This window comes from Narcine bancroftii, chromosome 2 (assembly GCF_036971445.1).
Source record: "Narcine bancroftii isolate sNarBan1 chromosome 2, sNarBan1.hap1, whole genome shotgun sequence".
NCBI lineage: Eukaryota > Metazoa > Chordata > Chondrichthyes > Torpediniformes > Narcinidae > Narcine > Narcine bancroftii.
Genome location: NC_091470.1, coordinates 252,223,085 through 252,250,860, shown reverse-complemented (window position 1 = coordinate 252,250,860; position 27,776 = coordinate 252,223,085).

Sequence of the window (27,776 nt, the reverse complement as noted above, 5' to 3'; positions counted from 1 at the left end):
TCTGCAGGCACCAGGGTAATAGAAAAATGTCACTTGGTGTGGCAGAATTTCAGAAGACTCTGCATTTATGAGCTGAACAATGCTTCTTAGAGATAGATTTAGATTTACTTATTATCATTAGATTTATTTATTATTTTCATATGAACTGCAATACAGTGAAATTTTTTCTTCTTGGATGCCTTTCAAAGGTGAGCAAAGAGTTGCCACACTCCGGTGCCACCTTACAAAAAACAAACCAAAAGATAGTGTCTCATTGGAGACGGCAAATGGTGGAGCATCAATCAACTTCCCACAAATGCAGCAGCCATTGCCATAGCCCATTACCTGTCCCCATTGTTCCTGCTGCTCTCCAGTGATAGAAGGGCCTGTGACTACTGAGTTCGAGCTCCTGTATCCTGTCTGCTGTTCACTGCACCTCATCAACCATTGGATCCAGTTAATATGTTCCCCGCCTCTTACCTTAATCTTGAATAAAATGAATCAAACTTGTAAAGAAATTTGTAAACTAGAAATTCACCCCCTTACTGCAGGTTTGTGGCTGGGCCTTATAATTTGTTTCTGAAATTGAAGCTTTGCAAATAGAGTGTAATGTAGACGCTACTCTAAAGACAGCTTAACATTGTCCAAAAGAGAGTGAATTTCTAGTTAACTGCATTCTGGCACTACATTTCAATTACTGTATAGCTCTTGATTATATTGCTTCAGTCATTGAATTGGGGCTTCGGTAGGTTGCTTAACAGAGTAACCAGCAAACAGTCGATAGTGGAACAAAACACCAATTCAGCCAGAAAGTATAGTCTGTGCAATGAATTGAAACTGCATCAACTTTTCTCAATAAGAGCTTGCTAATTTCTATTCAAGAATGCAGTGAGTGGAGAAGAGTTATTTATAAATTATACGAATAAAGCCAATCTCATTTGCTTACAGCAATACAATCAATTAAACTATCCAACTATTGGCACTCTTGGATAGCAATGATGTTGTAGGCACGTGTGCAGCTTTTAAACTCATAGGCAAAATCAAACCAATTCTGTTTTCAGTAAAGAAATCAGAAAGGCATACAACAAGAACTTGCCTGATTGGTGAGATTGCTCTCCAGTAAAGATGACGGGAAGCAAAGGTAAGTCAGTCTCTCTGGGAGACCATACCTGGAATGATATACGCTTCTTATATCTTTTTTTCTGAAGACTTTATTTAAAATTTTATAACATGAATACAATAGAGAATTACATTTAAAGAAAAATTTTTAAAAATTAAAATGGTATGATTACAATATTACATCAGAAAACTACACAAAATAACCCCCCCCCCACCCCCCCATTAATTGTAACACAATATTAGCGCTTCTTATATCTGTCCTGTTAGTCAATAGCTGTGACTGTAATAAAGCAGACTGTAAAAATTAGGAACTAGAAGAGAAAAATCACACAGAAAGATAGAGAGTTGATGTTTTCCCTCTCTGGGACTCTTGGTTACAAAATAAAGGATTAACCATTCAGTAGTGAGATGAGGAGAAATTTCATCACTCAGAGGTTGGTGAAAATTTGAAATCCCCTACCAAAGGGGTTATGAGGGTTCATGTATTAAGTGCGTTGAAGAAAAATATTCCAAGATTTTTAGATATTGTGAATCAAAGGAGATTGAGTTAATACTGGAAAATTAGCTATGACATTGAGCATGAGAGCAGAAACTAAGGGCTGATTGGCCTCTTCCTGCTTCTTTGTTCTTATGTTCCCCGCCTCTCACCTTAATTCATTTTCATAAACCAATGCCTCTGGACAGTATAAGACAAAATACCAACAAAGGAGCTACACACCCAGGGTTAGATCAACTTCAAATCTATTGAAAAAAGCAAAGAAGTCATTGGAAATGATTCAGAGCGAACCAGGGTGAATTTGTTTAAATACACAGCCATTGACTAACATGACAGATATAAATAATCTCCTGGAGTTAGAAAATGTTCTGTTTCATAAAAGCCAATGGTTTTTGTAAATATAATGAGACCTTAAGTAAAAAAAAACTGTTTAAATGACTGTCGTAAAGCAGAGCCTTATGTAAAAATAATGCATCATTGGTCTGAGTATGAGGAGAAGCCTTCTGTGGAGTGCAGCTGCCTGAAACATATCTTCTGCTTGCTGTTTATGATGTAGATTTGAATCAAATGAGACCTGTCACCAACAGTGGGTATTATTTTAAATCTGACACTCTTGAATATTTTAGTGTGGATTCTAATAATTAACTGGTTTTGAGTTATCAATCCTTCATAATAATTCTCAACCTCCACCACCCCCCCCTCCCTCCCCAGGATGGGAAGTGTGAACAGAACCCATTGGTTGAGATGTTAAATCAAGACCTTCTCCCTTGAGATATTAAAGATCTTTTGCTACTATTCTGGAGAAAAGCAAGGGACTTTTCTATATATAACACTGAAAGCATGGTGCTATGCAGTTGAATTTCTGGCAACTGTTGATGATATAAATATAGGGATAGATGGAAAGCTAAATTTAAATTGCCAGCTTGCTAAACCAATACCTTTTTGTTTTTCAGAATAATTATTAACATGAAAACATGAACAAAATTTGCAGGCTCATTAATGCGTCATTAGTAACTAAGGAATCTTACATCATGCGATCAAGTAATATTTGGGAACAATTTTCAATGGAGATAATAAGTGATCTATAGCTTCATCAATTAAGTAGTTTTTATCTTTTATGGAGAAGGAAGAGAAAGATAGTAGGGTAAAGAGGCTTTGGGAGGAATTCTGGAATTAAGGGCTTTAGCAGTCAAAGATGTAGCTCCCACTGGTGGAACATTTCCATCTGGGATTGTGCAAGTGAGCAACAGTGGAAGAGCAGAGATCACCAAGGTTACAGAGATATGGAGGGACCCTGTCACCCAGCCATATTTGTTGATGTATATCCCCTTAAGTCCAATAATGGGTCAGAGGAGGAGCAGCTACACTGTGGCCTTGGAAATCTTTCTGACAATCCTGCTCTCATGATTCACTATGTGCCTTGGCACTGTATAGCACCATCCGTGCACAGCTCCATGACATAGGTGGATGAACAGGAGAAGCTTACAATAGTTCCTATCTCTATTACGGCGGCTGCTTTCACTAGTTGAAGTGCTCGATTCAGAGCATTTTTTTGCTTTTCAACTGGAATAATGTGGGTTCAAAACTCATTGGGGTTTCATATGAAAATCTGGGCTGATCCTGCAAGCAGTAGAAACGGGCTCACAGTTGGAGGGTCTAGCTTTCCGGTGCTTCATTAATCTGTCCTGCTTTACACTGGGAAGACTTGGTAGCAGAGAGGTACTGCTACCTCAGAACAAAGGTGAGTGGGTTTCATCCCATCCTCAGTGGCTGTCTGTGTGGAGCCTTGCTCCTTGTCCCTGTGACCATATGGTTTTCTTCTGGGTACACTGGTTTCCTGCCATAATGATGTGTTGTTTGGTGGGTTAATTGCGCACTGTAAATTGATCCTAGTGTGACAATTAGTGGTAGATTCTGGGAAGAGCTGATGAGAATGTGGGGAGAATAACATAATATAAGATTAGTATAAATGATCGACATGGATTCAATAGACAAAAGGACTATTCCAATGCTATATGGCACAAAGACTCTACGACTATGATTCTCTAACCATCCAAGGTTCCTATCCTGCCTTCATCTCTACAATTTCCCGTTGTAAAACTGCATAAACGCTAGTTAAAAACTTCAAACTTACACCATTTGAGTACTGGTAACATTCATTATCTGGGCTCATAACAAGAACATTCCCTCAGAATAGAAACAGGTTCTTGAGAGGCCAGAGAACCAAATGGCCTGCTCCTCCTATTTTCTATCTCCTTATTAGAGTACTCACGATATTTATTGATTTATTTGTTATTTTCATGTGTACCAAGAGACAGAGATAAGGTCTCTTTTGCATGCCCTTCAAAGAGTAACTAACCTCCAGTGCAATTTTGCAAAAAAACTAGAAAAATAAATTAAAGAAAAGGCCTGCTCTCCATTACATCTGTGGTCTCAATTTGCTGAATCTGTCAATAGCTGTTAACACTTTCCATCACGTTCCCTGGCCCAGATTCACATTGCCAACTTCAGCCTGGCTGAAGACCTTGGGTTGCCAAGCCCAAGGTGGAGCCTGACTGTAGATCATTTCCCCTCCTCAGACCTGCTTGCCTTTCTAGTGGTTTCCATTATCACTGTCTCCTCCCTAACCGATGCTGCCTCAGCCTCCTTTGTAGTTATAGCTGCCTCCCAACTACCTTTGTGGTGCATCCCTCAGGGAGCCTGAATCACACAGGAGGTGTTATTTGGCATTGCTCCTGGTCGGAGATCGGGACCTGAAGCTAGAACTCAAGCAAGGAGTAGCCCACAATGTAGTTGGCTGTCATAATGTGTTGTTTTTTTACCATTTATGTCCATTTCAAAAGAAAATTCCCACTCTCCCGCCCCTAAATAGGAGAAGACTGAGTAATGATGGTAATTGAGTAACTCTCCCTGAAGTGACGATGGTAAGATTGCAGTTAAAAGAAACAGTGGCTAGCTGCCTGTCACTGACTGAACATCAAGCTACCTAATATTTAATAGAATAAATAAGCACACTATACATCCATTTAGCATTAGCTGTGAATGTGTACATCACATGTCATAGAGTTCAAGCTCTTCTCTAATGAAAAATAACAAATTGTCCCCTATTTCGGTAAATACTTGTTGAATAATATATTCAATATTGATTTATTGATGGCCTCCATTGTGTGTTCATTAGCATGCATCCACAACACAGTGATAAATGAACTTTCCAGGTTGCAGAGATATATATTGAACTTTAAATTAACTTCTGTTTTCTATTCCAGAGATTTCAAACATGGAAAAATAAAATCATCACAGAATTCATCAATTACTTCTGCCTGTGCTATATAAAAGAAAAGGAAATCATCAGGTGCATGTTAATATAGTAAATATCATAACAATTGCACCATGTTACTGATATCAATGTGCCTTTCTAAATCTTTCTATTTTGCTGGACAGAATAAATGTTTTTTTGTTACAGTAAGGAGCCAATTTGAGGCCACTTTTTTCAGATAGATTTTCTTGTTTCCAATTATAAATAGAATAATTAACGTGATGCAAACTTTAAAAGCTTTTTATACCTTTAATCATAGGCATTAGTTCAGACATGGAGAGCTTTTTGTATATCCATTGTTTCTGTGCACTGAAATATTAGCCTTTATTCCTGGGTTCCTTTGGCAGAGGGGAACAAGGAAGGGGGTCATCTCTGCACCCAGTTTCTGTGACACACCATACAGGGCATGGGAGATGGGCAGGTGTCCATGTTCAGGATATGTGTCAGAGATTTGTGCATACATTCAGACTCAAGCAGCTGACTGCAGCCAGCTGGGGTGGAGAGAGAAGTGTGGAGTGGGAGAGGTATGATAGATGGAGATTGGAAATTAAGGCACAGCGCAAAGAAACTAGAACAGGTTGTTTCTAATAAAACTCTTCACCCATCAAATGCAAGGCAGTAATAAATTAATTATGCTGTCCCAATGAGAAATATTAGCTGCTTAACCTAGATGTCTAGGGTGCTACCATCAGAAAAATTGCATCTATGCCATAAAACAGTAGCTGTCATCTTTTGCAGACCTCCTCAAACTATAGCTGAATCCTGAGGGAATTAAAAGCTATGGCCCATTTAACACAATTCAACCTTCTCTAAATGGTAGAGACTTGGATAAAAATTGATCCAACCTGTTCAAAGGTGCTGAATGTAAGGCAAGCCACTTCAACCAGTTGGCTTAGAAATCACTGGCATTTCTGTAAATCTCTTAAGGGGAAGTCATGATACATTCCACTGTGAGCATCCCTGAAAGGACCTTACCAGTCCCACCCATGGCTGGGTATATGTGACTCCAGTCTCTTGGTCTCATCAGCCTCTCAAAGTCAAAATGATTCTGTCCGGATACATAACAGCTTGGTATGGGACAGGAACTACTTTGTTCAAGACTGCAAGAAACTACATAGAGTTATGAATGAAGAAGCTCAGGCCATCCTCCCTCCATTGACTACATCTGTTCCTCCCACTGTTTCTGGAAAGTTGCCAACATATTAAAGGACCATTCCTTCCCCCATCCCCAACCCTTGATTATATTTTCTTCTCTCCCCTTCTGTGAGCAGAAGATACATGAGCTTGAATACATGAATTTCTGGAATCAAGGACAGTTTCTTTCTTGGTGTTACCAGACTCTTAAATGGACCTCTCATTTGTAAAAGATGATGCCCTTGCACTTTTTTAATTTCACTCATATCAGGACCCTGTATTTGTCCTGTAATGCTATGTATTCTACACTCTTACTGTAACACTACACTCTGCACTTTTTTTATTATTGGATTGCCTACTGTATTAAATATGGTTTGTCTTGCTTGGATAGCACACAAAGAAAGCTTTTCACTGTATCACAGCAAGTGACAATAAACAATTCAATTCAATTCCAGATTAGTTTCACCATCATTTCCACAAGGGGAATTAGAGATGGGCAATGAATGCTGAATTTGCCAAAGATACCCACATCCCATAAATCCATCATTATGTGAATAATACAGACATTTTTGAAGTATAGTCTTTGATTTATGTTACCAATGATGGCAGTCAATTTGTGCGCGGCAAGCAGACACAACAGTAAAATTATTTAATCTGCTTTTATGTCAATAGTTGAGGAATGAATGTGAAGGAGAACAAGGTAGACAATTGTCCTTATTATGCTTTGGTGCTTTTTAAATATAGCTTGAGTAACATTTTTTCCCCTGCAACCGCTGCAATCGTGTCTGCCTGTCCCGCATCGGACTTGTCAGCCACAAACGAGCCTGCAGCTGACGTGGACTTTTTACCCCCTCCATAAATCTTCGTCCGCGAAGCCAAGCCAAAGAAAAAAAAAGAGTAACATTTACTGAGATACCTGCAGAGAATACAAAGGGTTCCTCTTAAAGATGCTAACATTAATTGGAATGCTGTACATAGAAGTAAGAAAAAACTCCAACTGCATCCATTTCCAATATAAACAAGATAGCATGAAGTTGGATTCAGTTACTGCAGTATAAATACATCCTTAAGTGACTGTATATAAAACAATATAACAAAGACTGAATGTAACACAATAAGAGTCATTCTTACTGTTAGTAAAACAATAACATCAGTGACATTAATAATATAACACAATGTTATATCACAGTGTGAATTACAACATGGTGGACATACCAGAGATTGAAAGAGAATAATTACAGCAAAAAATATAATATTAAGAGGTTGAATAAAATAACAATAAGTTATAATATAGTAGAATGTGTTTGCAAAAGAGTAACTAATATTTGTTCTATGATGTGATTATATATTGTGATAGACAGTATCATGTAATGACTGTGCTATATTGTATAAATAATATTTTTGTAATAGTTTTCAATTATTGTACAAATACATGACTCTTTTGTTGACTCACCTTGACAAGGAAAAGACTAGCTAAGAGAGCAAAATAGAAATGTCCAGCATTGATCCCTGGCTGATATCATGCTGGGAAGCCACAATTGACAAAGCATCCCTACTCTCAGGAAATCTTTCCTGCTTGGGATTCCTCCTCCTAATCTCCTTCTGCTAACTATAGCTGCAAATATACAAGTGGCCATTGGATGGGAACAGAGCTGGGACTCAGCAGAGGGTGTGCCCCACTTGAATAGCCTCCAGACAATCATTACCCAAGATCACAAATGGAAAATGAAAGTCCACTGAGGCAAATAACCCAATGGTGATTGGTACCAATGAATGCAGTTAAAGGAGAAAAATGGTAAGGGGAGGGGTTGATGGGATAGGTTGATGGACAATGAAGGTAAACACATACCAGATTTCACTCTCCATATTTGAATGAATGAGAGTTCATTGTCATATACATAAATACTATGTATAGGTGCAATTAAAGTCCTACTTGCTGCAGCTTTCCAGTTATGTAAAACACACTAACACAATTTAAGTATAATTAAGATTCTACAAAAATGAAAAAAAATAGACAATGAATATGATAGAAATAAATAGCAAAAATTGTACTGCGTCAGTAAGACAGTCAAAATCAGGGGGCATGGCATGATGGCATAGGAGAGAGACGTGGTGAAACATCTCTACTGGTAGATTTGAATAAATACCCACGTTGAAGTGACCCAAAATTACAACACAGTATTTAAACTATGATTTACTAAGCAATCGGTTACAACTACGAAGAAAACTAGAGCTCAAACTATGAAAAGAAACGACTTTAAGACCAGCAGTAAGTTTGTAAGAAGTTCGGCCTACCTTGGAAATGGAACCTGTGACCTCGTTTAGTCCTACCCCCCACCGTGGACAGAGACGACTGCCGACAGCGCCATTGGGAACACTGGCGTCTGTGCTAAGGAGCCCTAGGAAAGATGGCGTCTGGAGCTCCCCTCCCGAAACCGACAAGACAGTGCGCATGCGCACCGTGACGCACATGCGCACAATACCGAGTATTTTTGACCCTGATGCGGGGGCTGCTACTCATCGACCCAGGGAGTCTGGATCGACTGAGAGTAGACCACATACCCGAGGGGAGGGGGAGAGGGGAGCTGAGAAGACTGTGAAAGAATTTAAATGGGCAGCAGAAGGGGGAGAGGTTCAACCACAAGGACACAGCTCTGGAGAAGAGCTGAGCAGTGATGCAGAAGAAGAGAGCCTGAAAAACTTAAGTCTGGTCAGGGTAGACCTTTTACTGAACACAAAGGATATTTTGATGGACAATTTCAAGCTATGCTACAACATATATGTCAATGGGTTTTAATTCTGATAATAAACAACTGGCTAGTGTTAGAGATGACATTTCTAATGTTAAGGCAGAAATGGTGAAAAATGCAAAGGTGGTAGAGAAAGTGGAAGAAAAGGAGAAGAAAATGGATGATAAACTGGAGGACTGTGTTCAATCTATTGGTCAATATCAAGAAAAAGTTGATGATTATTTTATGGGATGGAGAGTTGAGCAGGAAGATTTATTGAAAAATAGTAGGACAGTCAAATCTTTGGTGGTCTTGTAGGAGTGTTATGGTTCAGATGATGAAAGGAAATGCAAAATACTGACATGTGTTAAACAGAAAAACTGTTACATACAAAGATAACAAAATCTCCGTGATGGTCCATCGTGTCTCTCAAAAGTTGCTGGTAATTTTATCGGTCACTGTCAAAGTACATGCGTACACTTCCTTTGATTCTGTGGCAGTTTCCTGAGTAAATACTGATGCAAACCCCCCATTTAAGATCTCTCTTACCTTTTCTAGCTCCATACATAGCTAACCTCTCTGATTTTCAAAGGGCCAATTTTGTCATTTACTATCTTTTTTTCTTAATATACCTGTAGAAACGCTTAGGATTTTCCTTCACATTGTCTGCCAAAGCAACCTCGTGTCTTATTTTAGCCTTCCTAATTTTCTTCTTGATTTCTTTCTTTCATTTTTTATCTTTCGCAAATACCTTATTTGCTCCTTGTTGCCTATACCTTCTGTATACCTCGCTTTTTCTAACCAAATCTCCAATATCCCTCAAAAACCAAGATTCCTTATGCCAACTAATTTTGCCTTTAATCCTCAAAGGAACATACAAACTCTATACTCTCAACATTTTACCTTTAAAGGCCTTTCACTTACTAAACACAACCTTGCCAGAAATCAACTTGGCCCAATCCACATTTTCTAGATCCTTTCTCATTTCCTTAAAATTGGCCTTTCTTCCCGAGGCCCAGACCTATCCTTCTCCATAATTAAATTTAAACTAATGTCATAATGATAACTGGACCCAAAATATTCTCCTACACATACTTCTGTCAGCTGTCCTGTCTGGTTCCAGTATTGCTCTCTCTCTAGTTGGACCCTTGATATATTGATTTAGAAAACTTTTTTGAATACATATGACAAACTCCAAGCCATCCAGCCTTTTTACAGTATGGGTGTTCCAGTCAATATGTGGAAAGTTAAAAAGTCCTATTATCACAACCATATATTTCCTGCAGCTGTCTGCTATCTCTCTACAGATTTGCTACTCCAATTCTCATTGACTATTGGGCAATCTGTAATACAACCTCATGAGTGTGATCACACCTTTCCCATTCCCATTCATGTAGTCTCAGTAGACAAGCCCTGAGGTCTGTCCTGTCTGAGCACAGCTGTGATATTTTCCCTAATGACCAATACCTCTTCTCCCATTTCCATCTCTCTTACTCTATCGGAATAACTGAACCCTGGAATAGTGAACTGCCAGTCTTGCCCTTCCTACAACTAAGTTTCACTGTTAACCACATTGTCATAATTCTACGTGCCAATCTATGCTCTAACTTTGTCTGCTTTTCGTAGTCCTTGGTTAGAAATAGCTGCACCTGTGAACATTTCTGTCATGTACAAACTTTTGTTTCCTGACTACATATAGTCTTCAAACCATCTTTTTCCTTGTCCACTCCACTATCTGCTCTGGCACTCTGGTTCCCATACCCCTGCAAATCAAGTTTACCCCCCCCCATAGAGCAACACTAACAAACCTTCCTACAAAGATATCCGTCCCACTTCAGTTCAGATGCAAACCACCCCGTTGGAACAGGTCCTACTTTCCCTGGAAGAGAGCCCAATGATCCAGAAACCTGAAGCCCTCCCTCCTGCACCATGTCTTTAGCCTATGTAAAGTGCGTCATCCTCCTATTTCTAACCTCATTAACTCGTGACATGAGTAGCAATCCTAAGATAACAACAATGGACATTCTGTCCTTCAACCTAGTGCCTAATTACCCAAACTCTCTTTGCCCTTCCTACCCATATTGTTGGCCCCTACATGGACCACAATATTTGACTGCTCACCCTCCCCCCCTGAGAATACTGTGAATTTGATGTGAAATATCTCAGACTTTAGCACCAGAGAGGCAACATACCATCTGAGATTCTCAATCTCTTTCACAGAACCTCTTATGTATTCCCCTAACTGTGGAATCCCTATCAATACAGCTCACCTCTTCTCCTCCCTTCCCTTCTTAGCCACCAGACCAGACTCTGCCTGAAACATGACTGCCATGCTTTGTCCCTGGTAGATCATTCCCCTCCAAGAGCATCCAATATAGTATACTTGATATTGATGGGAATGGCCACAAGGATACCCTGCACTGACTTCCTGTTCCCTTTCCTTCTCCTTACTGTCATCCAGCTGCCTTCCTCCTGCTCCTACATATGACAGTCTTCCTGTAACTCCAGTCTATCACCCCCTCACCCTCCCAAATGATCTGGAGTTCTTTCAGCTCCAATTGCCTTCATTGGTCCCATGATTATAATATCAGTGAATACAGGTTCCCTTTCATCCCCTCTTTTTAAAGTCTAGCCCAATTCTTTATGGAAATGTGAGCTCATGCGATTATTGTGAGATAAGGTGGTGTATCTGTGAATTGATTATTTATCCTGCCACTCAGGTAATGATTCAGAAGGTGGCAAGATGTTTGAAGTCTAAAGTGAGTCATGATATTTGAGGACACATTTGTTCACAAACTTGTCGACAGATGAGAAATTTTGTTTAACATGCATAATTCTTCATATTCTCTGTGGATTAAAGAAGTGGGAAAAGTTCTGACTGAATGAGATTGTGAAGGATAATGGTTAAATGACTACACTAGTAATCTAGAAACTTTGGCCATGGTCCAGAATCATAAGCTTCAAAATGGGAAGTACAAACTCAATGAATTGAAAGGTTTTAGAGTAAGAAACTGGGTATAAGGAACCAACAACAAGTGAGCACCCATGTAATTATTAAAATCTGATAGCTCTGCGCTCTGACCTTTATGGGACTCCAGACCCACAGCTATAGAGTCATAAAGAGATGCAGCATGGAAACAGGCAACAAGACCTTCTGATTTTCCATTGTGGTCTTTGCTAAAGCCAAGCCATGAATGATCATTTAGAATAATCAAGCAAAGGAGATGGGAATAAGCATCATGTTCTGACGTTGGAGGTTGTCCTGAGATTACTAAATCTAATAGCATATAAGATTAGGAATTGGTAGGAGGGGGACTGAGAGACGGAGATGAACAGTAACAAGTAAGTCTATGAACCTGCTTGAGGAAGAAAGTTCTGCATTTGTTATTTCTTCACAAAGATTGTTCCAGTATCTCTTCTTTTGGAAAGCCCAGTTCAAGGAAATGTGCTTTAAGTTTCCTAGCGAAGCGATTGAAAGTAAACTTAAGAGAACCAGATTGTGTGCAGTTCTGGTTGCCCTGCCAGAGGAAAGATGTCACTAAATGGTGAAGAAAAGATTCATCAAGGAACTGGAGGGCTTGAATTGTAAGGAAATTCTGAATATGTTTGGGCTATGTTGCCAGGAGCGCAAAAGGTTCAGGGGTAATGTCATCGGAGTATGCAAAATCATGGGTGGCATACACAAAGTGAATAGACAAAGCCTTTTCCCAAGAGTAGGGGAGTCTAAAGGGCATAACTTAAGGTGAGAGAGGAAATGTTTAAGATGGATCCGAGAAGCAACTGTTTTACACTGAAAGTGTTGGGTATATGAGATGAGCTGCCTGAGAAAGCCATAGAGGCAGATACAGTTACCTCATTTTAAAAAGAATATTTGGGCAGGAACAGATTGGCAAAGGTTTAGAGGGATATGGGTCAAATGCAGACAATTGGGACTAGCTCAGGTCCACAACTTGGTCAGCATGGACAAGTTAGGCCTAACGCCCTGTTTTCAAGCTGTACAGCTCTATGACCATCAGAAGAGGTTATTGAAAGGAAGTGGGCAAGCAGGCAAGGCCAGCTTTTAATGTCCATCCTTTGTTGCCCTTGAAATGACTGGCTAGCTCTCATCTCAGAGCCAAACGCATCAGGCAGTGCCATGACACAACTAGTAGAGCTGTTCTCTCACAACTGCAGTGCCAAAGACCCTGCTTCAATGGGTAATTTCTACTGCGTGCTCCAGTTTCCTTCCAGGACCCAAATGCATGCAAATTGGTGGGTTAATTGGCTGCTATAAATTTTAATATGTAGGTGAGTGATAGACTCTGGATGGAGTTGATGAGATTGTGGGAGAATAAAATATGATTAAAGAAGGATTAATGTTAATGGATGGTTAATAGCATGGATTCTGTGGGCTGAAAGGTCCTTTTCTAGGCTGTACCACTCTAATCTTCTGGATAGTTATAGGATATTAATTACATTTGAATTGGTTGTGCCAAACCATCATTTATTTTCAACAATTTCTTCATGTTGATCACCATGAACGACATAAACAAGGAATTCTGTGTGGTGGTACTGCAGGGGGCAACCCCTGTACCTGCAGGAGTGTAAGGGGACAGGACAACACCTGACCTGCTGTCTGAATGGATCAAGCCCCACCCGGTCGAGTGTCAATCACCCTCTGGGATATAAGCCTGTGCCGGCCTCCTGAGTCCTCGCACAGAGTTGCTGCAGCCACAGCCAGCCTGGCTCTGTGGAAGTCTTTGTGGATTAACGCCTGTTATACAGTCTTTATCTTGTGTGTGTCTGATTCTGTCTAATAGCACACCACACTCTGTGATTCTCAAATATTGTCTTTCATAGCTTTCAATTATGGGAGAAATGTTGTATTTAACACAAGGAGTTATGCCTGGAAGTTCGTGCCAGCCTGGCAGAAACCCAGTCAATCAAGGGCTTCAGACAGCAAATGGATGGGCATTCAGGAGGGAAAAATTTGCAGGGGAAAGAATGGGGAAATGGGATTGATGGATTTGCTCTATCTTGCGCAGGCATAGGCTTGTTCGGCCAAATATCGTCTCTCTGAGTATAAACCATTATGATTCTGGTTCTATGATATATTTTAGATTTTGCTAACGTTTCAGTATTTGTTGTTAATGTCACAGGAAGGCAGACCACTTTACATGGATCAACACAGCATGTGCATTTTCTGTTCATATTAATCTGTAGAATGAACACCAAAATAGTCATATTATGTGGCCTTGCTGTATACCCACTGATCTCTGCAATTCTGTACTTTTGTTCTGAGTCTTACTTGTACCATGTATGAAATATCTACTGGCCTGCCTTCTCTATAACCACATTTTAAATACATTTGACTCTAAAACTGAACAAGACTAGAAATGAGCACCTACATTTGCCCAATGGAATTAGAGAGTCATTGAGTTGCCAATTGAATCTACACTGACCATGAAGCATCCATTTACAGACTTCCCATTCCATTTCTATCATCTTGCCCCAGATTCTACAACATACTTACACACCAGTAACCAATTAACCCACCAACCTGCACATCTTTGGGATGTGGAAGCAAACCAGAGAATCTGGGAGAAACTCATACAGTCACAGAGAGAAAGTGCAAGCTGACTGCACCAGAGCTCAGGATCAAACCCAGGTCACTGAAGCTGTGAGACAGCAGTCCTGCAGATATCATCACTGTGTCACCAATAAGGGAAGACACAACCCCTTAGAACCTGTCATAACTTTTTAACTTTACCATTGCTGTTAATGGCATTCTCTTTTAAAAGTTATGACTAATGGATAAAGTGGTCTGCAATTTTCTCACAATTCTGGTGACACAATAGACTGCAGATGCCAGAATTTGGAGCAAAACAAAATCAAACTGCTGAAGGAATTCAGCAGGTCAAGCAGCTTCGGTGGAGGCAAACATCGTGGGTCGAGACAGTCCTGATGCAGGCTCTCAAATCAAACTGTCGACCATCCCTTTGTCTCCACAAATGCTGCCTGACCTGTAAAGCTCCTCCAGCATTGTGTTTTTCTCTTGTTATTCTATTTTTATTCATTTCACTGGCAAATGAAAATCTACCTGCTCCTTGATTTATTGTTCTTTCTTTCTAAAATATTTTTATTGAGTTTAACATATAAGCATAAATACAAAATTTACAATTACATAATCATTCATTTATATACAAGTAAGCATGCACAAAAGATCCAAAACAAGTCGATAAACTACATTGATAATTGCATGTAATACCTCAAAACATTTGTTTGAATTGATCCCTGCAATCATATTAAACCCATTTATTGAAATAAGGTATAAAAAAAGGAAATAAAAACTAAAACTAACTCTAACCTCTCCCTCTAATCAAGGTTATCTGTTGAATTAATAAAAGAAAAATCAATAATGTGGTATCACCAGTGAATCCCGGAGAACAAGCAATGAATGACTGGAACATGCAATAATTGTTCATTCTTTCAATTATAAAAAAAATTCTAAGAATGATCCCCACAATTTAATAAGTTGAAACTTTCTATATTTGATATTATATCTAATGTTCTCTAAACCTAAATAGGACATTACATCATATAACCACTGTGTATGAGGTAGGGATGAGTCACCTTTCCATTTCAATAAAATGGTTCGTCTGGCCATCAACGTGGTAAAAGCTAAAACTATTCCCTGAGATGCCAATGTAAGTTTATTTGAGAAAAAATAACCAAACAAAGCACTTAATGGGCAAGGTTCCAAAGTAATCTTAAGAAATGTTGATAAAGTTTTGAAAATGTCTCTGTAGAATCTCTTTAAATTTGCCTTATTTTTAACTATTGGTTTTTAATGATGTGCTTTCTCTGGTGGTAAAAGCAATCCTTCTTTCTCATGTGCCAATTTCAACTTTTCAATAAGATAAACAAAAATAAAGGAAAGGTGTCAATTTTCCATTTGGATGGATGCTGAATTGCAATACCAAAAGAGTTTAAGGCACCGAAAAACTCCTGAATACAATCAGGGATGATAGAATTCATGTGACTATCCTTGATTAAGCAAGATCACCATTGGACGTCTTTATATATGTGTTGACATTGGTTTCCAACAATATGCTTTAGCTTAATTAAAGCAATATGCTTCAGGACTCTGTTTGACCTGCTGAGCTTCTCCAGCATTTTGTGTTTTTCCAATATGCTTTAGCTATTATACCTCAATTGGCTATTTCACCATCGTTCAAGTGCTAGGTTCATAAATTATGACTATAAATGGTTCTTAAATGGAGATTCGGTGTGTCACCAAAGACTCTAAAACTTCTACAGGTGTACCATGGAGAGGGTTGCATCACTGTCTGGCATGGAGACGCCAAATCTCAGGACAAGGAAAAACTCCAAAGGGTTGTTAACTTGCCCTGCGATATCGTAGACACCAGACTCAACTCCATCAAGGACATCCACATGAGGTGGTGTCTTAAAAAAGCAGCCTCCATCCTCAAAGACCCCCACCACTCAGGGCATTCCCCCTTCACTCTGCTACCAATGGGCCAAAGGTACAGGAGCCTAAAGACGAGCACTTAGTGGCACAAGGACAGCTTCTTCCCCGCTGCTGTCAGATTCCTGAATAATCAATGAACAAAAAAAACTGCCTTACTTTTCGTGCCCTATTATTATTATTTTTAATATTAATCCTGTAAGATGGTTATAATATGTATGTCTGCGAAACACCAAATTTTGTGACTTGTTCGTGACAATAAATTCTGGTTCTGATTCTAATCCTCTCGATGAGCTACTGAATCTTCAAGCTAAACCGTTATAAATGGAGTGTAGGGGGCGAAGAAGGAAGAAAACTAGCAAGAAATTTTTAAAAATGAACTATTTCTCACTTGGCACTGTGGGGTTCTTTTGTGAAGTAACAATTTCAGGATAACTCATCCATTAGAAATCTGTGTGCCTCTACGTGGGTGAACCTGAAACAATTAGTGTCTGTTTGCAAAAGAAGCTTGAACATGTTTCATATTTTACAGGACCCTTGACAGGAATGGCAACCAAAAACAAAAAAACATGTGGTGAGTGAGATTTAAGGCAGGGCAAGGAGTTTCCTTCAAAACTGTACAAGTCACTTCTCTGGATATTTTTGAAAGGAGTTAAAAGTTAGGGGGATGAAAAGTGACTCTTACGATGATGCAACCAATACATGAGCATGTTCAATAAATAAAACCAGGCTTGGTAGAATTCAGAATAAAAGCAGAAAATGTTGGGAACACTCAGCAGGTCAGAAGCAGTTTCGAGAATGGAACCCTTCACCAGAAATGGGAAATCAAAATGCATATCTGGAAGTAAAAATATATTACCAATGTTTTGGGCCTGAGCCCTTCCTCGAGATATAAGTGAAAAAGCAGGTGTCTGGATTAAATGCTGGGGAAAGAAAGGGGGAAGAATGGGAGGGGGAGGAGTACAGACCAACAGTCAAATGGTTTTGGATATGATGAGGAAAAGCAAGAATTGATTTTGGCTCTGTGAAAGGAGTCAGAGGGAAAAGCGGGGTGGGGGGGGCAGAGAGATAGCATACCAGAGGAAAGGAAACAGGGGAAGAAGATGGGTGAGGTGGGGTTCCAACAGTTGATGTTAATGCCATCTGGTTGGAGGGTGTCCAGAAGGAAAATGAGATGTTGTTCCTCCAATTTGTGAGTGGTCACAGTCTGGCAGGGCGTGAGACCATGGACAGACATGTCAGCAAGGAAATGGGGCCAGGGAATTGAAGTGGGTGGCCACTGGGAGATCCACGCTATTACGGCAGACAGAGCTGAGCTGCTCAACGAAGAGATATCCCAGTCTGCATCCAGTCTCTCTGACATTCAGGAGACCACAATGTGAGCACTGGATGCAGTAGATAACCCCTGAAAAACTGGGAAAGCTTCCTGCCTTTTGCTCATACCTTGATGAAGGGCTCAAGTGCAAAACATTGGTCATCCTTTGCTTCCTATAGATGCTGGATAACCTGCTGAGTTTTTCCAGCACTTCTGTGTATTGCACTACAATCACAGCATCCCTCGACTTTCTTGTTTAGGAGAGAAAACATATGGGTTTTAAGTAGCAGAGAGTGAGGGAGAGAGGATGGGTAAAACACAAAGTATATCTCTGGAGAGTGAGGGAGAGAGGATGGGTAAAACACAAAGTATATCTCTGGAGAGTGAGAGAGAGAGGATGGGTAAAACACAAAGTATATCTCTGGTAGGGTGAAGCATCATCTGGCAGTTAAGGTGAAGATATTCATTTACCAAAATATAGCATGTTGATATTCACATTTTCATAAATAAATTCTATAAAGAAATTAAATGATAAAATATAACACTGCTGTTCATTACCATTCGGATAAATAGAATTTCATCACTGACCTAGAGCTTGAGTGGAAAATCTAAATATAACAAGCCAAAGAAAAGCTTTTATGCTTGTGATAGTACAGACCTATCACCAATGTATATAGTTACAGTATCTAGAGTGTAATGACTGTGCTTACAGCGATTGGCTGAGAGCTTAGCCACACCTACTGTCTGGGCCTTAAAGGGTTGTGTCCCTAGCCAGGTCGGATCATTCCGGACTGGTCGGCCACCTGTGAAGAGCTCCTGTCTTTTGCTAATAAAAGCCTTTGGATCAACAAGTCTTTGGTTCTTTCGACGAGCTCTACAATGCTACAATTGAAGCCTTTGCAAAGAAGCAACTTATACATCAATCAGCTTATACATCAATTTTTAAGGAATAACCAAAAGCAAGAGTAATGTGGGGAGGTAGAGAGATTTGGGGAGATATTATAAAGGTAAGGGGCTTGGGAGTTGAAAGCAAGATAGATTGGAATGATTAGAATTTGGATTGTGCAGAAGGAGGCATGCAAACATCTCAGCAAGTAAGAGGGGTTTATCAAGATCACGAGGAAAGATCATTGAGGGATCTGAATAGTTGCATGACACTTTTTATATCTCCACCCAATATATTTAAAAAAAATTTACAGAGTTGTTTTGAAAGCCTGATTTGCATTCTGAAAGAATGAAATATAGAGGAATCAGAAATTCAACTTTGGTCAGTAGTGCCAAATAGACTCCAGAGTATTAGCCACCAGTTGTAGCCTCAGTCCAGTATGCATTTTTCACTAGTTTCATTGCAAACCAACTTGAATTGTTTATTGTCAAGTCTACTGCAAATACAGTGGAAAAACCTTTATTTGTGTGGCATACAGGCAGCGTGCGAAAAGTTGCAATGCTCCAGCGCCATTTTGGATCCATGCAAAAAAGAGGAAACAATAAGGAACAGCAATGAAACATGAGTAACTTCCTCAAGCACCTCACCACCCAACAACCTTTGAAATTTACAATGCCAGCTCAAACGGAGTAGTGATGTACTTTAAGGCTAAGGCCACCCACACATACTGGTTGGCCCAGATTTATGTTCAAACCCACACAATGCAATTTAATTTATTTACACAAAGACTCTCCTGAACATTGGAGAGACTGGACGCAGACTGGGGGATCGCTTCGTTGAGGTATTTGTTAGAACCAAATACCTCAAAGTCATTTCAAAGTACTTCATCATGAGACAATAACTTATTTATCTGTCCATATGTCATGCCTGCTGAGTGTTTTGAACATTTTCTTATTTTATTCTTTTTGCTGCTAAATCTGTGTTGGCTTCCTGGTAGGATTTCCACCCTATAGTGATGGAGGGGAGCATGAATTATTTTCTCAGCATCCAATACATGATTCTTTGGCTTGGCTTCGCGGACGAAGATTTATGGAGGGGGTAAATGTCCACGTCAGCTGCAGGCTCGATTGTGGCTGACAAGTCCGATGCGGGACAGGCAGACATGGTTGCAACGGTTGCAGGGGAAAATTGGTTGGTTGGGGTTGGGTGTTGGGTTTTTCCTCCTTTGTCTTTTGTCAGTGAGGTGGGCTCTGCGGTCTTCTTCAAAGGAGGTTGCTGCCCGCCGAACTGTGAGGTGCCAAGATGCACGGTTTGAGGCGATATCAGCCCACTGGCGGTGGTCAATGTGGCAGGCACCAAGAGATTTCTTTAGGCAGTCCTTGTACCTCTTCTTTGGTGCACCTCTGTCACGGTGGCCAGTGGAGAGCTCGCCATATAACACGATCTTGGGAAGGCGATGGTCCTCCATTCTGGAGACGTGACCCACCCAGCGCAGCTGGATCTTCAGCAGCGTGGACTCGATGCTGTCGGCCTCTGCCATCTCGAGTACTTCGATGTTAGGGATGAAGTCACTCCAATGAATGTTGAGGATGGAGCGGAGACAACGCTGGTGGAAGCGTTTTAGGAGCCGTAGGTGATGCCGGTAGAGGACCTATGATTCGGAGCTGAACAGGAGTGTGGGTATGACAACGGCTCTGTATATTTGCCTTGGCGAGTCTGTTGTCTATCTCGTTGTCGATCCTTGCATCTGATGAAATGGTGCAGCCGAGATAGGTAAACTGGTTGACCGTTTTGAGTTTTGTGTGCCCGATGGAGATGTGGGGGGGGTGGCTGGTAGTCATGGTGGGGAGCTGGCTGATGGAGGACCTCCGTTTCCTTCAGGCTGACTTCCAGGCCAAACATTTTGGAAGTTTCCGCAAAACAGGACGTCAAGCGCTGAAGAGCTGGCTCTGAATGGGCAACTAAAGCGGCATCGTTTGCAAAGACTAGTTCACGGACAAGTTTCTCTTGTGTCTTGGTGTGAGCTTGCAGGCGCCTCAGATTGAAGAGACTGCCATCCGTTTAATACCTTCATTTTAATGCTATATGGTGCCTAGTCAGGCCTTACTGACATTTCGTAAGAAAATTCAATTAGTCCATTCCCAGCCTTTCCTTATAGACCTGCCAACAATAATATGATAGGTTTAATGGGAAGGTATTTGGAGAAATCTCCATGATTGTGCTTGATCTTAAAAGGTAATAAAAGAACTTACTAAGCTTGTTCCTATCCTCCTAGGTTCTAAGCTCATAAAAAGAATCTCTCCATAAGATTTTTAAAAACACAGAATATCTCACATTTGTTTACTTGGTTGCATCAGCATCAATCCAATTTATCTACACCTCCCTTTGATCACCTTTATTTGAAAGATTTATCAAAAAGTTTCAGCCTCTGACCACTCTTTCTTGATCTCAACAGTAAAGTTCACCTGATTGCAGCTATGGCCAATATTCACCAGAGCTACTGCTTTGTAATTGAGATTGTGCCTCCCATGCAGAGTGAGAGAAGAACAGACCTGGTTCACCAACAAGTAGTTAGTCCACAGGGACTAATGGATACGTTAAAAATAATATGGATTCTCAAAAATAGCATGCCTACTGGTATATTTTTTTATGTATGTGTGTGTGTGTGTGTGTGTGTGTGTGTGTGTGTGTGTGTGTGTGTGTGTGTGTGTGTGTGTGTGTGTGTGTGTGTGTGTGTGTGTGTGTGTGCGCACCATCTTATTAAAATATGTTAAATCAAAATAAATAATTAAAGATTTAATCTGAGGATTAAGTCAATCCATAATCATCCATAATTCATGACAAGACAAATATGGCTTTCAGTTTATATTGTTGAAGTTTTCTGCAATTTTATTTTTTATAATTAATTACCTGACCACCCTGAATCCATTATGTTAGTACAATGACATCACTGAGGAGTGATTGAATAGAATCACATAGATCCATACATAGCTTAGAATTGAGTCCAATATGACATTACAATGACATCATTGGCCAACGGGCAAATAGAAACACCTCCACCGTCAGCATAGTTGAGTTCAATTTGACATCACAACACTGACCCAAAGTGACTTCATCAATGAGTGATCAAGTAGAATCACCCCAGCCCATCAACACTGTAGAAATGACAGTACAACAGTGATCCAATAGGACTTCCATCAAAGTTCAACCAATCAATCTGTTATCCAGATTGGGTTTACAGCATGAAAGAAACTGATTGTTCGGGTACTGAATTTACAGGTGCTCCCCTGTGAAAGAAATTGAGTAATCAAGCTGTGCAAACCAGGGGGTTGATCCACTGTTTGCAGTCTATAGAAGGGTTGTACCTGGGATCCTGCACAAATAGAAACAATATCATATTATACTCATTTCTATCCAGGAATATCTGCTGAGAAGTGCTAGTACGCATGGGAGAGGTATCCAAGACTTTCAGATGAGGAAAAAGGAGGTTAAGCGAGATCTGAGGAAGGTTTATTTTCACCCAGAGGATGATTCAAATCTAGCGATAGATTGTTTACACACACACACATTTATATAAATAAAATACAAAAATATATATTTAACATTATGTCACATCATATATACATACATTAATATATACCAGTAAATATGCTGTAACAATATATATAAAAAAGATTGCAGAGACAAGTACTCTCACATCATTAAAGAAGCACCTGAACAAGCTGATGAATCAACAGAGCAAAGTAGGGTGTGGGTAAAATACTGAAGTATAGGATTAGTTTAGATAGGTGCTGTTAGTCATGGGTATGGTGGTCTGAAAGGGCCTTCTTCTGGCTGTACAATTCTATGATTCTATTGTTGCTGTGTGAAGATAAAATGGTGATCATCTCGAATGGCTTATTCAATAAGCCAAATCCAGGTTTGTAACAAAAATATCAGAAGGCAATCTTTTCTGTCCGATCCAAACTTCAATGCATGCACCATCTTTTCCATGGAGATCATCTGTTCAATTTTATTTCAGTTTTTCCTTCTCTACAAATTATCCCAGACCCTCCCTACTTTTCTTCTTATCCCCAACCCATTCCTATATCTGGACTTGGTTAAAAATATTGCATGACTAACTCTTTTTGCTTATGATGAAAAGCCAATGACTGACAAAGATCTAGTATTTCACCCTTGGCTGTGACAATAGATGCTTTCTATATCTCAAAGAGGTCGATTTTATGGAGTGTCCTGAAGAGGAAAGAAACAGAGAGGAAGATGTTCAAGCAGGGAATTGCAGAGTCCTTTGAAGCAGTGCAGCCAGTGGTGGAGCAATTACATTTGGAGATAAGCAAGAAACCAAAATTGAGAAGAGTAGAGATCTCATTGGAAGCATCTGCAGAAAACAACTTTCACGTTAATTCGTTAGGGCAAGAGGTCAAACAGAAATCCCATCTGCATTCACCTCTCTTCCTTGAAGGAAAGAGATCATTTGATCATGAAACATTCCTACTCCATGAGACTTACTTGTCTCTCTCAACTGCAACTTGCTTACACTGGACCAGATTCTGGAAGCCATCCAGGATGCGTGCAATTGTACATTATATTGAAGAGTCAGATCTCTCTTAACCTCTTTTTCTCATCTGAAAGCAATGGCCTTTAGTCTTGGATACCTCTCCCATGCGTACTAGCACTTCTCCAGATCAGGTATAAAGGGAATTTTGGCTTGAACCTATTAGGTAATTTCACCCTGGACATTCACCTAATTTCCTCAGAGGCAGATCAATCTGCCCTGTACATATGGCAAGTTGAGGTTTTCTACATTTCCTTATAACATAGAATAAGGCAATTTGGCCCATTGAGTTAAAGCTGACACATAGATCAATCACATTGCCCCGTATTAATTTAGCTGTCACCCATTCTACCTGCATCCCATCAACTCCCTCTTTACCCTTCCATTTATCTACACACTAAAAGCAACTTACAGTGACTAATTAACTTACCAAATTCCACATCTTTGGGATGTGGAAGGCACCCAGAAGAAACCCAAGCAGTCACAAAGAGAAAATGCAAACTCCACACAGACAGCAGCAGAGGTTAGGATGGAATGTGGACTTTCAGGACTCTGAGGCAACAGCTCTATTGGCTGCACCACAATGTCAAATATCCAGTTCTTGTCATGATTCTTCAACATGAGCATGGGTTAACATGAACAAAGCAAACTGTATATGTCCTGAATTTAAATTTAGATCTACAGCATAGTCCCTTCTGATCCACGAACCCATGGCTCATAAATATACCAATTAACCTACAATCCCAGTACATTTTGAAGGGTGGGAGGAAACTGGAGCGCTTGGTGGAAACCCACGCAGACATGAGGAGAACGTACAAACTCATTACAGACAGTGCCAGACCATGCAACAGGCTGATGTCATGATAATGAATATGTATGAGATGTACCGGAAGTCACGTGGTATGAGAGAGATAAGAACACAAGCAAGAGAACAAAGGAAACCGGAGAACAAAAAGACACTAAGAAGTGTACCTGATAAAACTTGTGTTTAATGTTTTATTAACTTCACATTTCGGGCCACAAATGTGACATTGGCGACGAGGATGAAAGAAGCTTGAAGAAAATTAAAGACTAAACAAGATTACAGAGGTTTACAGACAACTTCAAGGTGATAAGAATTTTCTCTTTGTCTCAGTACTTTTGGGGCTGGAATATTTCCTCATGGCTGGTGCAGACAGTGACTTTCTAACACATGGTGGAATTGCTCATTTTGACCCAACGAGTGATGCAAGCACTGTAAGTGTGAAGTGGAAGGCATGGCTGGAAAAATTTGAATCCTACGCCGACAGTCGTGGCCTATTTCTAGATACTGGTACAATTGAACAAAAAGCGCAGAGAAGGGCGTTACTTCTTTTCACTGCAGGACCCTCAGTTCGAGAAACATTTAAGACATTTTTGAATACTGGAAGAAAGGATGAGTACCGGAAAGCGGTAGATGCATTAAATGCACACTATGTAGAGACACCGAATGCTACATTTCAACGCCATTTGTTTCGGAGAACGAGACAAGAAGATGGCCAGACAATTGCTCAGTACGTGATGAGACAACACCAGCTAGCTGTTGGATGCAATTACATGCCAGCTGATTTGGACAACCAATTATTGGATCAAGTCGTACAGCACTGCAGATCAGATAAACTCAGAAGACGTCTACTGGAAAGAGGGAGTGAGTTGGAACTCACCGATGCTTTAACCATTGCTGCTGCATTAGAGGCTGTTGAAGGGCAATTTCATACCATGACCCTGAAAGACAACTCAAGCCAGCAAATTAAGAGGCTCTCACATCGCCATAATCAGCCAAGATATACGCCGACACATGACGTGGAGTGTTATCGATGTGGAAACCGAGGTCACTTTGGAAAAGACTCATATTGCCCGGCCAAAGGCAAAGTTTGCAGAAAGTGTGGAGGTAAGGACCACTTTGCAAAGAAGTGCAAAAGCAAGTCCAATGCAGACCAGAAGAGGAAGAGTACAACTTCCAAAGGCAAAGTCTGGGGGAAAGGAAAGTATCCTGGAAAGAAAGATACCATTCGCCAGATAGACGGTGACGATAATGATACCCAGGAGGAACAGAGTTGTTACCAACTTACGTTGAATGAAGTACATCATGAGAAGGTCCCAGTGATCATTGGTGGGGTGACAGTGCAGGTCATTGTAGACTCAGGCAGTGACAGTAATGTGATTGATCGACATTTATGGGAGAAGTTGAAAAGGAAAAAGATCATCTGTACCTCAAAGAAGTGTTCCAAGAAACTGTATCCATACACAGCAACCAAGCCATTGCAGACCATTGGATGTTTTACTGCAACTGTTGAAGCTGGAGATAAGTACACCAAAGCAGAGTTTATGGTCATAGAAGAGAGGGGAGAACCATTGCTGAGTAGAAGCACAGCGCAAGACCTGGCAATACTTCATACTGGAGCTTGTGTCAATTCAATTCAGTCATACGAGGATATGAAGCAAGAATTCCCTGCAGTCTTCCAAGGAGTAGGAAAGCTGAAAGGTCGACAATTGAAGCTAGCGGTAGATGAAACAGTCAAACCCAAGGCGCAACCAGTGCGCAGAACTCCGTTTGGACTTTGTGGGAAAGTCGAAGCCAAAATTAAAGAATTGATGGAACAAGACATTATTGAACCGGTGGAACATTCGACACAATGGGTCAGTCCCGTAGTGATTGTGCCCAAACCAAAGGGTGACATAAGACTATGTGTTGACATGAGAATGGCCAATGAAGCTATAACTAGAGAATGATACCCTATACCAACAGTGGAGGAAATACTTCAAGAACTAACTACCAGCAAGGTATTCTCAAAAATTGATCTGAAATGGGGCTATTATCAATTAGAGCTGGATCCAGGTTCCCGAGATGTAACTACATTTGTGACTCACTGTGGATTGTATCGTTACAAGAGACTATCATTTGGAATTAATGCAGCTTCGGAGATCTACCAGTATGAAATCCATCGAGTGATTCAAGGCATTCCTGGAGTTGCCAACATTTCTGACGACATCGTAGTCCATGCACCAACGAAGGAAGAGCATGACAAACAGTTGAGGCGTGTACTATCTAGACTACAGGAGGCAGGCCTTACCGTGAATGGAAACAAGTGCCAGTTCGGTGTGTCAGAAACGGACTTCATGGGACACAGACTTACAGGGGAAGGACTAAACCCTGCAGAGGCCAAGGTGAAAGCTATTGAAGAGGCACGTGCACCTCAGAACGCAACAGAGGTGAGGAGTTTCCTGGGATTGGTCAATTTTTGTGCAAAGTTCATTCCTAATTTCGCTACAGTGGCAGAACCACTAAAGAAACGAACCAGGAAAGGTGTACCATTTCATTTTGGATCTGAGCAGAAGAAAGCGTTCATAGCGCTGAAGCAAAGCCTGACAGATGCAAAAACTCTTGGATATTACGATCCGGCGGCATCAACCAAAGTCATAGTGGATGCCAGCCCGGTTGGTTTAGGAGCCGTGTTGGTCCAGATGCATGATGGAGGACCACGAATCATTGCCTATGCCAGCAGATCGTTATCAGATGTGGAAAGAAGATACTCTCAGACAGAGAAAGAAGCACTCGGACTTGTATGGGCCTGTGAGAGGTTCCATGCATATTTATACGGCATTGAATTTGAACTCATCACAGATCATAAGCCATTAGAGGTGATCTATGCACCTAGATCCAAACCATGTGCCAGAATAGAGAGATGGGTACTCAGACTACAACCCTACAAATATAAAGTAATCCACATTGCAGGGAAAACAAACATTGCTGATCCGCTGTCAAGATTGGTGAAGGATGGAGGTCCACATTCCAAGTCAGAATTGGGAACTGAAACAGAGAGCTTTGTACGCTTTGTAGCTATTCAGGCGACACCGAAAGCTGTGACTACGAAGGAAGTCGAGAGAGAATCCGAACGTGATCCAGAACTCATGGAAGTAAGAGAATGTTACAATGGGACAAGTGTACTCACAAGGCTTACATTCCCATTAGAGACGAACTTTGTTGCATCGGACAGTGTGTATTAAGAGGTTGCAGATTGGTGATACCGCAAAGATTGAGACCGAAGATCGTATCCTTAGCGCATGAAGGACACCTAGGTATTGTTGGTACCAAGCAAAACCTCAGGACCAAGGTATGGTGGCCAAGTTGTGATAAAGACGCAGAGAAATTTGTTAAAACTTGTCACAGATGTCAAATCACAAGTAGGAGTAATCCCCCAGAACCAATCCAGAGTATGCAACTTCCGACAGGACCATGGATCGAGATCGCTGTTGATTTTCTTGGACCTTTACCGACGGGTGAATCAATTATGGTAGTGATAGATTACTACAGCAGATACTATGAGTACGTGGTGTTGAAGTCCACAACCACTGAACAAACAATACAAGCATTAGCAGAGATATTCGCAAGATATGGATTACCTGTTACATTATACTCTGACAATGGTCCACAATTCATTTCAGAGACATTTGCGGAATACATGAGGACCACAGGTATCCACCATCATAAAGTAACTCCGAAATGGCCGCAAGCCAATGGAGAAGTAGAGAGATAAAATCAATCCATTGAAAAACGATTGAGGATTGCATACGCAGAAGGACAAAATTGGCGAGAAGCATTGCTATCTTATGTGGCTGTTTATCGAGCAACGCCTCATGCAACCACTGGAAAAAGTCCTGCAGAAGCATTTTTTGGGAGAAAAATCCGCACAAAAATGCCAGAAATAAAGGAAATCCGAGACGACCAGGAGATGAGGGACCACGATGCTGAAAAGAAAG